The sequence below is a fragment of the Hemibagrus wyckioides genome, unplaced genomic scaffold, assembly GCF_019097595.1.
Source record: "Hemibagrus wyckioides isolate EC202008001 unplaced genomic scaffold, SWU_Hwy_1.0 Contig19, whole genome shotgun sequence".
NCBI lineage: Eukaryota > Metazoa > Chordata > Actinopteri > Siluriformes > Bagridae > Hemibagrus > Hemibagrus wyckioides.
The window spans coordinates 81,121-97,476 of NW_026690779.1; the positions used below are offsets into that span (position 1 = coordinate 81,121).

General features: G+C 39.7%; 1 long non-coding RNA gene across 1 annotated transcript; it reads right to left on the reverse strand.

Annotated features, from left to right (window-relative positions):
- Positions 1-6,729: 6,729 nt before the first annotated feature.
- Positions 6,730-7,150, reverse strand: LOC131349971 (uncharacterized). Its single transcript, XR_009204123.1, has 3 exons — positions 7,099-7,150; positions 6,902-6,966; positions 6,730-6,809 (listed from the first exon to the last, which is right to left on the reverse strand). It is a non-coding gene; the product is annotated as an uncharacterized LOC131349971 (long non-coding RNA).
- Positions 7,151-16,356: the final 9,206 nt, after the last annotated feature.

Genomic DNA, 16,356 nt, shown 5'->3' on the forward strand with positions numbered 1-16,356 from the left:
CGTGACTTTATTAGATTGTCCGCAGAACTGGCAAGGAGTTCAGTTAATAACGGCCGGGAACCTGGTGGTGAACTGAAATCTAGCTTTTGTTGCTCAGCAGTAGTTGTTATCATGTGGGTGTGTGTGAAAGTTAGAGAGAGACCTTTGCACACTAACCTTGATGTGTCTGAGAAAATCAAAATATGTACCTCAGCCCTCACAACTACATGGAGTACACAAAAACAAAGTGTATTTCTGCACCTGTGGCCTTTGGATGGTGAGAAGTACAGACTAAACCTATGTATGGCCTGTGTATGAAATGCTTGTCTTCTTGATGGTAAAGCCAGTTTGAAACTACCTTAAAATCCTTCAGTGATACACTTTTCCATTTTTTCTGTAAAAAATCTACTCTGCATCAGATTTATGAACATTGTCACCACTGCCTCGCGGTGCCTTGTGCTGATGAGGATCACATTCCTCCCCCATTTCGGAATATAACTCACGACCATGGTGTTCTGCACCAGGGTGGGTGGTCTCTCTCACTTTCTCACACACACACACACACACACACACACACACACACACACACACACACACACACACACACAAAAGCCAGAAACTAAGCTTTCTTTGCTCAGGCCTATCTAAAGGGTTAATGGTGCCACTTGGTCATCAACAGTAAAAATCACAAACTTTACCTCTTCCCAACAGGGAAAACCAGCAACAATCAAGAATGCATGATTATATAGTGTCATGGCTGTGCAGACAAAAAATGTGGTTATAATGGAAGTCTATGGGGCAAAAACAGCCACCAACAGTAAATTAAGGAGAAAAAATTTAATCTGATGCTGCAAAAAAAACTAAAAATGCATCAGAGCTAATGTTGTTACTAATCTTTGACATGTCCAAGACTGTGATAAAAAGTAAAAAAATCTCCATTCCACAATTACTTTATATATTGTTTTTTCCCCAAATCAGTGACATCATTTATGAACTTGGCAATTAAAGAGTTAAAATCCTGGATGTTTTTGAACATTTAGTAGTTTTGATCAGAACTGAGGTTGATTAACAGATTTATGCAAATAAAAGTTGAAAAAAAAAATCATCTGATATATTTTTACAGCAGTTTATTTTAGTGCATGTTTTCATCCCCAAACATAACATTAGGGTAGTGAATTTGAACTATTTCTATTTTTTGCAGATATATGCAGAATTCTACAGAGTTACTCGAGTTGATCTCAGGCAGATCTTTCTTAGTTACTTGGACTCACTTGCACCACGATTGATCAAGCTCTATAGATCAAGAAGTGGAGCCTTGGGAGGAGAAATTCAAATACTCCTAGACAGACTTGATGAACGGGTAACAACATCAGTTTACTTCAAATTGTGAGGTTTTAAAAAACATAACTGCATACTACAAATGTTAGCTGTAGTAAAAGCCATTTACTTTGTCCATGTTTTTCCTGGTTCCTATTTGTGTTTTAGACCACTGCTATCCTGACACACAGGAAATCTGCAGCACTTTGTGGCCTTCCCTTGTTTCTGAGAGAAAAGGAGGACAATCTACTGAGAACGTATCTGGTAATATTTTTTATCTTATCCGTCATGTCTAACATGGCTGGCCTGTGGAGACGTTTGTGAGAATGCTATCCTTTCTCAAATTGCATTTTAAGGGCATTCAGAATGTGCTATTGGGAGTGTATAGACTACAACCCAAACGACTCGCCTTAAAACAAAAAATGTAAGTGTATTAAATATTTTAATGATTAGTGAACATAAGAAACCAAAACGCTCTAAATTTTACAGGAGTTGACTGGCATTTTGGGTCGTCAGTAAAGTGCTGTAATATCTTCATGTTGCATAAAATGACACATAACCCAGCACACTTGCTCATTTGACTGATGTAGGATACAACTAAGCTGAAAGATAAGGGTCTTACTCAACCAATGCTGCTTGGAAGTGTGCTGGAATTTGAACACAACCTTCTGATCAAGCCTTCTGTCACTGAGCCATTACAACCATGCCAGAGCAACACCATAACTAGTTTGCATTGATTCAGCTGTTTCTCCCACTGAATTAATGCCACTTAAAGATTCCAGTGAAGCAGTGCAAGCTAGCTGTAGTGATGGCTTTTAGTCTCTGATAAGAAGGTTGTGTGTTCAAGTCCCAGCACAAAACATTGATTGTACCCTTGAGCAAGACACTTCTTTTTCTTATCTTTGTCCTGTATTGATTTTGACCCATAGTTTGTTGTCTCTGTAGGACACAGTCCTGAGGATATCTACTTTGAGTCCCTGCACTAAGGGACTCAAAGTAGATATCCTCAGTTTTGTTGAAGATGTGGCAATAACCAACCCAAACACAAGAAGTATAGCTGTGGTGCTGGAAGAGAAAATTGTGCTTGATGATGTTGATGACCTAATGTATTAAATTAGTTGTTGTATTAAATTAGAAGTTGCTGGACAAAGCTCAGTCTGATGGTGTGGTTTTAGATCATTTGTGGCATATCTTGCTTCTTGTCATAGATAAATGTGATCTGTCTGAAAATGGAAAAATGGTGTTGGCAGTAGGACTAAAAGGGAACTGGAAGCAAACATTTTGATCAGTGGAGTTAATAAAGCTTATCTAACAGTTAGAACAGCTGTCCTGTGTGACTGAACAAAAGTGAAGCAAACAGATTTCTTCAGCAGGGGGTATCTGTCTCGTAAGCTGTTTAGTGAAGAGGAATTCTGCAGTATGATTAATGCTGTCACACCTGACTAATGGTGTCTGAACTCAAGCCACCCTACACTTGGAATAAATGAGGGACGCTGTGTCCACCTGTGTCCAGGGGGTGATGTTTCACAGCGAGGGTCTGAATTCATCTATCTAATAATCCCACTCCTAATCAAACCCAGCCTTAGATATGATTTAAATTATGGTAGAATAACTGTTACTCATATGGGAAATGACTCAATCAATAATGTTTTACATTATGGTCGCCTTAAATGATATTATTTAACATTAGTTTACATAAACAAACCATGTATGTCAGTATTAATATACCCCGCCTACTGCTGAACAACAAAAGCTAGATTTCAGTTCACCACCAGGTAAAACAATTAGTTTGACTGAACTCAATAAATTGGTTGCTGCATTTATTGTTGAGGAGATGCAGCCACTCTTCACTGTGAAGGCGGCGACATTTTGTAATATCATCAGCAAAATCAGGGAAATGGACAGGGGCCGTGCTCTCCGATCGCAAAACCTTTACAAGCTTTTTGGACAAGGCATATATAGAAATGGAGGCAGACCTGAAGAAAACATTTGCAGATTGATCTAATTTTAGAATGACTTTAGGAAGACTATATTGCACTCTTTAATGTCTTTATTAACTTGGACTGTGAGTTTACTTTGTAATGTAACACATATAGGTTTCTATGTGTATAAAATGAAAAGAGAACGAGTCTACTGGTCAAATTTAAGAAAAAGTATCGCAAAAGTAACGTAACGCATTACTTTTTATAAAAAATAACTAAGTAATGCAATTTGTTACTTTTTTAGGGAGTAACACAATACTGTAACGCATTACTTTTAAAAGTAACTTTCCCCAACACTGAATATAATATAATAACAAATATATAATATATTTGTTATTTTTCACATTTTACTAAACCATTTAAAGGTTGTGAAATTCTGTAAAAATGATCTGTATATGAGTAAAAATTCAGTTTGTGTTGCGTTTAAAGGAAACTTTTATACATATACTGATGGCTAAAAATAATCAGAATGAGACCGCAATAGGAACAAATATAAACATTTATTTAAGCAAAGTCTATAAGAAGTATACAAATAAGTTTATTTCTAAACAATTCTATATATGTATTTACAATCTATAGGCTATTGATGGGAATAGGGGGAGTGGGATAGGAACAGAGGGATAGATTAATAAGGGATGATTATTAAGGGACGAGGGATCTTAAATGCTAAGGTTAAGCCCTTCTTCAGGTCCTGGGGTTCCCTGTACAAACCTGTAAGAAAGAAAAGAGATTTTTTAAATATTAAGTTGATCAAAAATAGAAATAAAATGATTTCACACTTACGTGTGGAGCCTGAGCAATGTAGGAAAAAGAAGTGAGAGAAAAGAAGATGAAATGAAACAGAGGAAGAAAAGATGAAGTGGGTAAGGGGAAAGACATTGCTCAGAGCTCCTCCAAAATGTCCATCATCAGCTGGACGTGCAGCTTGAGGAGTCGCTGAACTGTGGTGGCTAAGGCTGCTGGGTCACTGTAGAGCTCCAGAGGCTGAGTGAAGAGTACTTCAGCAAGCTCTGTAAGGTAATCCTATTGACAAATTCCACACACATCCAACATAGTGTCACTGAGTTTAAGATACAATCCTGAGAATTTGTGGATCGTGGCATCAGAAGATATTCAACACTTACAATAAGCACTGTGAAGTACAGCTCTGCTGCAGGCTCCCACACGTCCACGTCCCACATGCTGAAGAGCGCAAGCAGGCGCTCCAAGAAACCTCCCTTAAACTTTTGGAAAGAAAGACAAGCTTCATTAATGCCATGTCTTATCAGGTTTAAAAAATATGGAAAAAGAAAACCAGATCAAATAGACCATGTTCTGAAACTCAAACATTACTTAGAAATCTCCTGATAAGACACTTACTGGCTGAGGTTTTGAGCCATTTATAAAGTAGCTGAAGAAAATCAGCTCAAAAAACATCCAGGAAGTTGTAGTGGTGGTCCTGCACAGAGTAGAAAAGATACAAAAATAAATTAGCTTTACATATTGGAGTCCTGGTTTCTATATTAGCAAAATCTTTTATCTTTAAACATCTGTCATTTCACACAGGCGTTTATTAGCTTACACAGGAGCTGAGCTCTGCTTTAATCGATTCCTGATTGGAAGGCGTCCTCAGGAATCGAATCAGGGCCTCGTAGGCCAACTGCACACCAACTGCATCCTGTTAAAGCAAACGAAAAAATCTCTGTAACTCACTTTGGCTATGGCTGAGAAACTGAAATTATTTCCATCACAAAAATGATACAGTCTTTCATCATTCTGAAGTCACCTGGTTGTTAGCTGCTGCCAGTCGCATGACCATCTTCTTTCCAGCCATGAACAAGAAGTTCTGCTTGTGGATGCTGGCAAGCAGAGTCTGAATATAAGACAGCACACAATATAAAAGTTAAAGCAGAGTGGACTTTACCTGCGCAGTAACAGCAGCTGAATAAAGGTTTTACTCACAGCAAACGCCTCACGAAGCACGGGCACCTTCAGGCCGATTTCAGTCACCCCTCTGTCTGAAAGATGGCAGCTAAGAAACAAGAGATGTAAATGTTTAGTGTATATTAAACATACAATACACTGTTACATCATTAAAGAGTGAAGAGGATCGTACCAAATAAAGGGCACCTCCAACTCCTCTGGGTTAAGGGGTCCTCACTCTCCTGCAAGCCAAATCATTAAATCATTAAAACTCACACAGTAAATTTTACAGTATCCGAATCAGGGGAATAGCAGCATATGTAGATACACATCAGGTCTGAAAGTCTGAATTACCTCACAGTCGTTGTGATCATAGTCCCAAGTGGAGGTGAACATCTGTCCATCTTCAGCCACATACAGCAAAGTGCAGGTTACCGTTGTAATGGTTTGCTGTTGAATAAAAAAAATATCCACACGGAAGACAAATAAAAGCACAACTGACAAAATTCTAAAAGTTACTAACTACAAGATACACTTCATGACAGTGCAATAAATTTACCACAAAATAATGTGGCACGACGAATGATGTCTCCATTCAGTTACAGGAGATGAACTCTGTAACCCTCCCAGATTCAGCCTTAAGAGAACAAATTAAAGTGAACACAATTAGTCACTGCAATTAACAAAAGTTTTGTGATGCCACAACGAATAATCCCTTACCTGTATGCCAGTGAAACAGTCCTCTATGGAGGACTCATAAGGGAATCCCTGCAAATGACAAAAAGCTGAAACTCAAGATCTATTTCACAAACGTGAGCGTCTAATAATCATCAAGGTCAATTCTCTTCCTCAGAGTAATTAAGTCTGTGATTACCATGTGATTCAAGCTGCTCGTCTTGGTGGATTTAAACCAACAAAGACGGCTCTGTGGGCCCCTTATCATCCCCAGGAAGTATGTTTTCATTTCCACTGACTGAAAATAGAAAAACAAAACTAAACATTAGAACTTGTAAAGACGGGTGTTTGTGTGTTTGTATCTCAGCTGCTGCACTGTAGAATACCTTGAACTGGGAGATGGAGGCCTGTGCAGAGAGGAACTGAATATTACACCAAGCGCTGATCAGCTCACCAGCATCGAGCGGCTGTGAAAAGTAGAGCAGGAAGATCATGAGTGCTTCTGATCACAGCAGTTTCATACTAATATTCTGTCACTTAGAAAAAAACAGAAAAACAGGTGAAGGGTCTTGAGGTTGTTCTGTGGGCAGCAGCTGGATGTTCGGCTCAACAAACTTAAAACACACAAACACAATTAGTCACTGCAGTTCATAACATTTTGTGATGCCACAATGAATAATCCCTTACCTGAATGCCAGTGAAACTCTCCTTATCACTGGTATAATAAGGGAATCCCTGTAAAAGACAATTAGATGAAACTCAAGATCTACAACCACATTTCACAAAAGTGCTCTTCTAAAAATCATGTCAGTTCAAAAATGTCCATTCTCTTCATCAGAGTAATAAAGACTGTGATTACCTCGCGAGTCAAGCAGTGTGTCTCTGCGCTTTCAAACCAGCAGAGCCGACTCTCTGGACCCCTCATCATTCCAATCATGTCTCTGCTTATGTCCACTGGCCAGAAATAGAGAAACAAAACTTAACATTAGATCTTGTAAAGAAGGATGTTTGTGTGTTTGTATCTCAGTTACAGCAGTGTAGAATACCTGGGAGAGGGAGGAGACTACAGACACACACTGAACATCACGGCAGGCTCATCAGCATCGAGCGGCTGTGAAATGTAGAGCATGAAGATCATAAGTGCTTCTTATCATATCAGATTTATACTAACATTCTTTACAGTAAAAACAACCTTGTAAAATCCATTGATTGGCTTTAGGAAATAAATGAAGGATTTTCTTACCAGAATGACAGCTGAAGGTTCTTCGTGTGGTTCGGTGGGCAGCAGCTGCAGGATTGGCTCAATGACCTTAACACACACACACACACACACACACACACTTAGAAAAAAGTGGCCTGTAGGTTTTAAATGAAGTTAAAATATTACTATTTAACTGACACATACCTGGAGGACAGAGGGAGTATCTGCTGATTCCTCCAGCACATCCACAGGCTCTGCAATAGATTATTTTTCTGTGACTCAGAATTATGACTCTTCAATTACACAATATCAAACTTTCCTATTAATGTATAAAAGTTAATAAAGCAGTGAGTTTGATAATTAGTTAACTTGTGAAGAAACAGAAAAATTGTAGCAGTCAGATTGTGTAAATTCACTGAACATGTGACCTGATTAAACTCTCTAAAACCTCCTGCCCCTGTCCACCACCCAAATCTATAAAAAATATTATACTGTATGATTATTAAAACCTTTATACTCACTATGATATTGTGGAAATGAAACCATTAGTGAAGTTCTCTAGGTAGATACCATACACCGCTCAGCCATAACATTATGACCACCTGCCTAATATGCTGTTGGTCCCCTTTTTGCTGCCAAAACAGCCCTGACCCGTCGAGGCATGGACTCCACTAGATCCCTGAAGGTGTGCTGTGGTATCTGGCACCAAGATGTTAGCAGCAGATCCTTTAAGTCCTGGAAGTTGCGAGGTGGGGCCTCCATGGATTGGACTTGTTTGTCCAGCACATCCCACAGATGCTCGATTTGACTGAGATCTGGGGAATTTGGAAGCCAAGTCAACACCTCATTCTCATTGTTGTGGTCATCAAACCATTCCTGATCCATTTTTGCTTTGGGGCACGGTGCATCATCCTGCTGAAAGAGGCCACAGACATCAGGAAATACCGTTACCATGAAAGGGTGTAGATGGCCTGCAACAATGCTTAGGTAGGTGGTTCATGTCAAAGCATCATCCATATGGATGGCAGGACCCAAAAGGTTTCCCAGCAGAACATTGCCCAAAGCATGACACTGCCTCCGCCAGCTTGCACTCTTCCCATAGTGCATCCTGGTGCCATGTGCACACACACCCGTCCATCCACGCCATGTTAAAGAAAACTTGATTTATCAGACCAGGTCACCTTCTTCCATTGCTTCGTGGTCCAGTTCTGATGCTCACATGCCCATTGTTGGTGCTTTCGGTAGTGCACAGGGGTCAACATGGGCGCCCTGACTATGCAGTCCCATAAGTAACAAACCGTGATATACTGTGTATTCGGACACCTTTCTATCAGAACCAGCATTAAATTCTTCAGCAATTTGGGCAACAGTAGCTCGTCTTGTGGATCGGACCACATGGGCCAGCCTTCACTCTCCACGTGCATCAGTGAGCCTTGGCCGCCCATGACCCTGTCACCGGTTCACCACCGTTCCTGCTTTGGACCACGTTTGATAGATACTGACCACTGCAGACCGGGAACATCCCACAACAGCTGCAGTTTCGGAGATGCTCTGATCCAGTCGTGCAGCCATCACCATTTGTCAAACTCGCTCAAATCCTTACACTTTCCCATTTTTCCTGCTTTTAACACATCAACTATGAGGACAAAATGTTCACCTGCTGTCTAATATATCCCACACACTAACAGGTGCCATGATGAGGAGATCATCAGTCTTATTCACTTCACCTGTCGGTGGTCATAATGTTATGGCTGATCGGTGTACATCTGTAACCATGCCCTTTAGCGCGAGAGCTGATTAATCAGTAGTCTAAGTATGATTTAGTATAAAACCAGTAGTCAGGGTTGTTAAAAGTCACTTTTTAATGGGGATGAGTATTATATTGTGGAAATAAATGAAATTCTCGTTGGACAAGCTCATCAACTCGTTCAGGATTTTAGTGTGTAATGTAAAATAACAGCCAAGTTCACTAGCAGCTTAACTAACATTAGGCTAAACATTATATTTATATTATATTTACCGATAAAATGTGTACAAATTACAACAAATAGACATGTAGATATAATTAGTCCAACTATTACAGTGTAATTTAAATCGGTAAAAATCGGCTAAAGTCCGCTAGCGCGCTAGCTAGTGGATCACAAGGCTAATCATGATTTAGTGTAAAACCAGTAGTCAGGGTTGTTAAAAGTGACCTACTAACAGGGTAAATATTTCATTGTGGAAATAAAATAAATTCTTGACCAAGCTTAAGGATTTTATTGTGTCATTTAAACCAGTAGCCGAGTTCGCTAGCACGATAACTAGCATGATGCTAACTGTGTAAATGAAATGATTAGCGAAGTTCTCTAGGTAGATAACATACATCTGTAACTAAGTCCTTTAGACCTGACTAAATCACTAGTCTAGTCATGATTTAGTGTAAAACCAGTACTCAGGGGTGTGAAAAGTCACCTTTTAAATGGGTAAATATTATATTATGGAAATAAACTAAATTCTCGTTACCCGAGCTCATCAACTCGGTTCAGGATTTTAGTGTGTAATTTAAAGCAGCAGCATGTTCACTAGCAGGTGAACTATTATTAGGAGAAATATCATATCCACATTAATATAACCAATAAAGTGTTAAATAATTACAACAAATATACAAGTTCTCTCGGTAGATATGATTAGTCCAAATATTACACTGTCATTGAAATCGCTAAAAATCGGCTAAAGTCCGTTAGCGCGCTAGCTGCTGAATCACAAAGCTAAGCACGATTTATTTTATTAAAACCAGGAGAAGGGGTTGTTAAGAATGGACTTCTAATGGGGTAAATATTTCATTGTGGAAATAAAATAAATTCTTAAACCGAGCTTAATGATTTTATTGTGTAGTTTAAACCAGTAGCCAGGTTCGCTAGCACGGTAACTAGCATTAGGCTAATTCACGGCAAGATGAGGTGTCTTGTGTGCTACATAACATTAGACTGTAACACTGTCACTTTAACATGATTTATTGTAGAAACAGTGTGGCATTAAAGGATAAAGATCATCCTACCTTGAGGACACTGAGTGTGTTCAGCAGGAGCAAATTATAAAATGTAAAATATATAATTTGTAAATGCATTTTTTACGGACTTCACTTCCTGGTTTCCGTACAGTTCGGTTTTTCTCGGAGGTTTTCGGTAGATGCCGTAAACAGGAGTTTTTTTTTTTTTTTTTTTAAGGTCGTATCGTCTTTAAACTGGTCCTACAGCTTGAATTCTAACTGTACAGCTACATGCTGCCTTAAACTTCAGCTATGCTTCACTCCCTGGGCTTCCCGGACATTTCAGCTTATTATTATGATTATTATTATTATTTATTCATTATTGACTCTTGTTACTAGTTAGTGCTGGTTTATACTGGTTTATACTAGTTAGTGCTGGTTTATACTGGTTTATACTAGTTAGTGCTGGTTTATACTAGTTAGTGCTGGTTTATATTGGTTTATACTAGTTAGTGCTGTTTTATACTAGTTAGTGTTGGTTTATACTAGTTAGTGCTGGTTTATATTGGTTTATACTAGTTAGTGCTGTTTTATACTAGTTAGTGTTGGTTTATACTGGTTCTGAAGGTCGCAAGAGTTGGATTATCTTTTGGCATTTTTGCTACACCCCTGTTTGGGATTTCTCTGTACTCCACTACTGGATTTGACTCCTACACCGACTCTACAGCGCAGCGATGATGAACTTCGGGGGAGGAGCCGAGCCTCAGCACCCGGATGTGGATCCCGAGCCCGGATGGAGCGGACTGTACGACCCCTGGAACGGTGAGTTACTGAGTTTCCTCTTTTTCACTTAAGTATAAAGTCTTTTAAACACCGCGTTATTACAAAAAACCGCAATCAGGAATATCGTTTTATATGATTAGATGGTTTTGAGAAATTCTGTTCGGCTAATCTTTATTCGGCTAATCGCTTTACGTACCCGATCAGTATGCTAAAGCTAGCGGACAAAATGGCAGACTCCAGTGAAACGAGCAGGGAAGAAGAAAACAGTGTTGATGTTTTCAGATATGTTAACATCAGCTTTTCATAAAAGTCCCAATGTTTACTTAACGTTTGTTAAAGTTTACTAAGTCAAGCCGAGGAGTATTAGCAAAGATTAGCTAGACGGCTAGTTAGCATGTAGCTAAGTAATTGTTTTTCAATGTTTATGGTTTTTTTTGATGGAGTGAATAGAATAAGTTAAAATACTTACAATAACATGAAGTAACTTATTATTTTAAGGATTTTTCATTGTCCGTGTTTGTCGAGTTGTTAAAGCGGAGAGAGAAAGGGGCTGTGAGGAAAGGCAGCTAGCTGAACAAAACCAATCGGTACAAATAAATGGAGCTAGTGTGGCAATGTAGAGTGCAGCTTAGGCAAAAATATCAAGCTGTTTGTTTCAATTCTGTTCAGCAAGGTTTTGTTTCTAGCTGTCGTGAATAAAATAGTTAGGAGTAGTGTAATTTACGATAAAGGGCGAATTTTTGAGAGGAGACACAATTGGACTCAAAGGGGATGTGAACCACTGGAGTAAGAAAGTGCTAAAGTAATAGACTGTAATAGAAATGTATTTTAATCTGCATTTTTTGGGGGAAGATATTTTTAAGCATTGAAATAAGTGCACAGTGTGACTAACAGTGAAGCCGTGATACTGGAAGAGCCCTGTATAACACCTATAAATGCAGCTAAAATGTAAATACTGAGTTTTTAATGCAGTGTTATAGGAAGATTACAGTAATATAACTTGTGTAAATACTTCTTGTTTTGATAGTGAGGCTTTCCTGCTGTATAAAACATACACAGTGCTATTAAAATAAAACCCCATCCCCTTTGAGGAGGCCACCACCTTCAGGGAGTCCACAGCCTTCAACAGTTCCTTTGCCCCAGCCTTATTTCAATATCGACATCCACAACATTGTGGCTGGTATGTACTATGCTCCTGCCACAATGATAACTCCTGTCCCACGCCAGGGCATAAGGAGGAGGCGGGACGAAGAGGATGGCAATCAAGAAGCCCCTCTGAGTAGACGGCAGCGTGTGGATCCTGATGGGGAGGTGGAGTTCATCAGGATGCCTGGACTTGGGGATTTAGAGAGTTTAATCAGTCACCTGTACAGTGAATTTACACAAGCTACTAATGCTACAATTAGTCTGTTTCTTCACAAATTAACTAGCTAACTAACTCACAGGTTCATTAACTTTTAAGCATTAGAAAGAAAGGAGAGAAAAATTTACAAGGTCTCTCTCTCTACTACCTTATAAATTTGGCCATTTTAATGTTTTACATTTAACAGAAAATATTAGTTGTAATTAAATTTACATGAAACTAATTTATTGCAGAAGCTGTGGATTTGCTGAGAGAATCGTCAGATACTCCCTCAGTCCTCCAGGTATGTGTCAGTAAAATATTTTAACTACATTTGAAACGTGTAGGCTGCTTTTGTGTGTGTCTGTGTCTGTGTGTGTGTCTGTGTGTGTGTCTGTGTCTGTGTGTGTGTGTGTGTGTATGTGTGTGTGTGTCTTAAGGTTGTTGAGCCAATCCTGCTGCAGCTACCCACAGAAACTCACTCCACATCTTCAGCTGTTGTTCTGGTAACCAAACCTGTCATTTATTTACTAAATCTGATCTCTGGATTTTCCAAGTGACAGAATGTTTGAAAGTGTTAGTGTGAAACTGCTATGATAAAAAACACTGATGATCCTCATCTTCTACTTTTCACAGCCCCTCAGTGCTGGTGAGCTGAACAGCACCTGCTGTAATGTTGAGTACAACACTGCAGACTCCTCCAACTCCCAGTCTGGGGTATTGTACAGTGCTGCAGCTGAGATACAAACACACACACATCCTTCTTTACAAGTTCTAATGTTTAGTTTCTCTATTTCTAGGCAGTGGACGTTAAGGGATACTTCCTCGGGATGATAAGGGGTCCTGAGAGTGGATTTGCTGGTTTAAAACCACCAAGACGCGCTACCTTGACCAGCTGGTAATCACCATCTTTGTTACTCTGATGAAGAGAATTGATATTAATGATTATTAGATGAACACTTTTGAAAAGTAGATCTTGAGTTTCAGCTAATTGTCATTTGCAGGGATTCCCTTATCAGACCACCATCGAGGACCATTTCACTGCCATACAGGTGAGGGATTATCTGTTGTGGCGTCACAAAACTTTTGTTAGTTGCAGTGACTAATTGTGTTCACTTCAAATTGTTCTCTTAAGGCTGAATATGGGAAGGTTACAGAGCTCCTTTCCTGTAACCGGGTGGAAACCATCATGGAGCCACTTGAGGATTATGTGGTAAATTTATTGCAATGTCATGAAGTCTTTATTGTAGATAGTAACTCTTGGAATTTTGTACACATATGGGTCTGCAGTGTTCATTTTTATATATTTTTTTAATTCTAATTCTGTGTTTCAGACCTGATATGTATCTACATGTGTATCTATCTGCTGCTATTCCCCTGAATGGGAGGCTGTAACATTTACTGTGTGAGTTTTAATGATTTATTGCTAATGTGTCTTGCAGGAGAGTGAGGAGAGCCTTAGCCAAGAGGAGATGGAGGTGCCCTTTACTTGGTACGCTTCTCTTCACAGTTTAATGGTATAAAGGAGTAATGTATGTTTAATACACTAAGCATGTAAATCTTTTGTTTCTTAGGGACCATCTTACAGAGAGAGGGGTAACTGATATCGGCCTGAAGCTGCATGCTCTCCGTGAGGCGTTCGCTGTGAGTAAAACCTTTGTTTAGCTGCTGTTTTTGCTCAGGGGAAGTTCACTCTGCTTTAGCTTATATTATGTGCTGTCTTATAATCAGATTCATCTTACCTGCATCCACAATCAGAACTTCTTGTTCGTTATGGGGAAGAAGATTGTGGTGCGTCTGGCAGCAGTTAACAACCAGGTGACTTCAGAATGATGATAGACTGTTTCCTTGTGCAAAATACTTTCAGTTACTGGGCTTGAAAATGATGTAGTTGTGTATTTTGGTGTGATTTATACACATGGGTTTGTCCATTCTGACTCTTGGACGCTTTATTATGTCCATTTTATGATGAAACAGGAAAAGACTTTGAAAATCATCTGTCATTTTCTGATCATGTTAAATATCAACACAACTAGACTGAAATATACAGGTAAGATATGCAACTAATTGTAACATGAACAGAGCAAGATATAAACTGATATCTACTGGTTTCCTGTCAGGGTTGTGGACTGTTTTCTGGCCACTAAAAGCCCCCACTGCCTTTTTGTTGGTGTCCAGTCTCTGTCATTATGTCTAATAGGTGTCTCCTGTGCTTTGTTTTGGTTTGTGTATTTAAGTCACATGCTTGATTCACAAGTAACGGATGAATAATTATTTCAAATAATGTCTCTATAATTAATCACTTGTTATAATAGTACTTCAAATCAGATCAAATAAATAAATAATACAATGCAGATATTATATTTCTCTGATCCACCAGTGTGTCTCCACATCCTTATTTGACAAGAAAAAAGGCCATGATATATTTACACCACACTGTCTGGGAGCCAAATGCTGTTGTGTATGTATAGATAGATGAACAGCTCTTGTGTATATATAGAAAAAAGCGTAGGTTTTGACATGACCGATAAATGTGGACCGAGAGGCTGGGTGTGGCGACTCACCCCCACAAGGCAGTGGCACATGTTGGCATAAGTGACGGAAGTTGGGTTCAGAAATGGCTTTTTCGAAGATGAGGTCCACGACTCCTTTAAGTCTCTCCTCTGTGTCGATGGTCAGCTCCATGACCCGTTTCATGAGCTGCTGGAACATCTGTAACATCAGTTTATTCAAGATACTGCGCACTTTCTGGACGAGCTCCTGGGTCTTGACCATTTCCTGGTCATCTTCGTCGCTGCGGGACTTTTTCCCATCGCTGGCTTCCAGGCTTTCTCAGCCTTGTCCAGTTGCATGTCATCATTCAGAGACACGCTGGTGGTGATCTTGTTTGGCTTTTTAAGCTCACACTGCTTAGAGATGACAAAAACAATTGAAATGTTTATTTAAAACTGAAAGGCTGTGACTTGAATTAATGCACCAAATAAAAGACTGATCAACTCTCAGATACTCCAGACTTTAATGTTGCAATTAATAAAGCTATCTGGTGTTTTAAAGTTCCCTTTGTGAGACTTACAGGTCCTCGACCTGCTCCAGGGCAATAAAAAGTGATACATTAGCCTGACGCTTCATACTGAGTAAAGCACTGTGCTCCTATAGAGCGTCATGTCACTAACTGTCATGTTTACCTTGTCCAGAACGACGCCGGGGATGTCCGGAAAACCCTCGGGTCTGTGCATGCTGGCACTGACGAAGCGTAAACGCAGCAGGAATTCCCGATTGTACTTCTTCCTCTCTTTTGGGTTACTAGGAGAGGCAGAGGGATGAGGCTCTGAAGGCTGGACCTCAACAGGAGCAGGCTCAGGAGTGTTGTTTGGCTCAGTCTCCATTGGGGGTGTGGTTTGTAGAGGGGCAGGAGTCTCCACAATGTCACCCCCTGTAAGCGCCAGGTGGTCGGACAAGAAATCACCAAAACTGGTGTTGGCTTTCTTTGCCTCCTCTTTCTCTTCTTCCATCAGGGGAATGAAGAAACTGACCGGTTCCCTGGGCTTTTTCTGGGATCGAGTCTGATGGAAGAACACACACAGGATCAATGTAATGGTTCTAAAGTAATAGTACAAGCTACAGCACTAAAACTACTGGACTAAACTAGGCTTTAATATCTCCCAGTGTTAAGTCATTCAGTATTTAAACAGTTATTAAGCTAAACAGGTGAGACAGTGTAACACATGAGACTTGTTCCTAAAGTAATGTGTATATATTCTTGATAAAAGTCACTACAAATAAAGTCAAACCAGCACTGTACACTTTCATTAATGATGTGCTTTGAACAACGCAAGTCCAAGACAAGAAAAGTTCACTGTATTTCAGTAACTAACAACAGGATTAAAACTCTTTTCTACCTTCTGCACCTTAGCCTTGTTTTGTTTCTTTCTCCTGTGTGTTGACTTTCTCCGTCTTCTGCTGCACTTCCTCCTCTGGAGGGATGGAGAAGAGGAGCAGGCCTGGTCTCTTGTGGAGATCCTTTGGGGGTGTGGTTTGTAGAGGGGCAGGAGTCTCCACAATGTCACCCCCTGTAAGCGTCTGGTGGTCAGACAAGAAATCACCAAAACTGATGTTGGCTTTCTTTGCCTCCTCTTTCTCCTCTTCCATCAGGGGAATGAAGAATCTGACCGGTTCCCTGGGCTTTTTCTGGGATTGAGTCTGA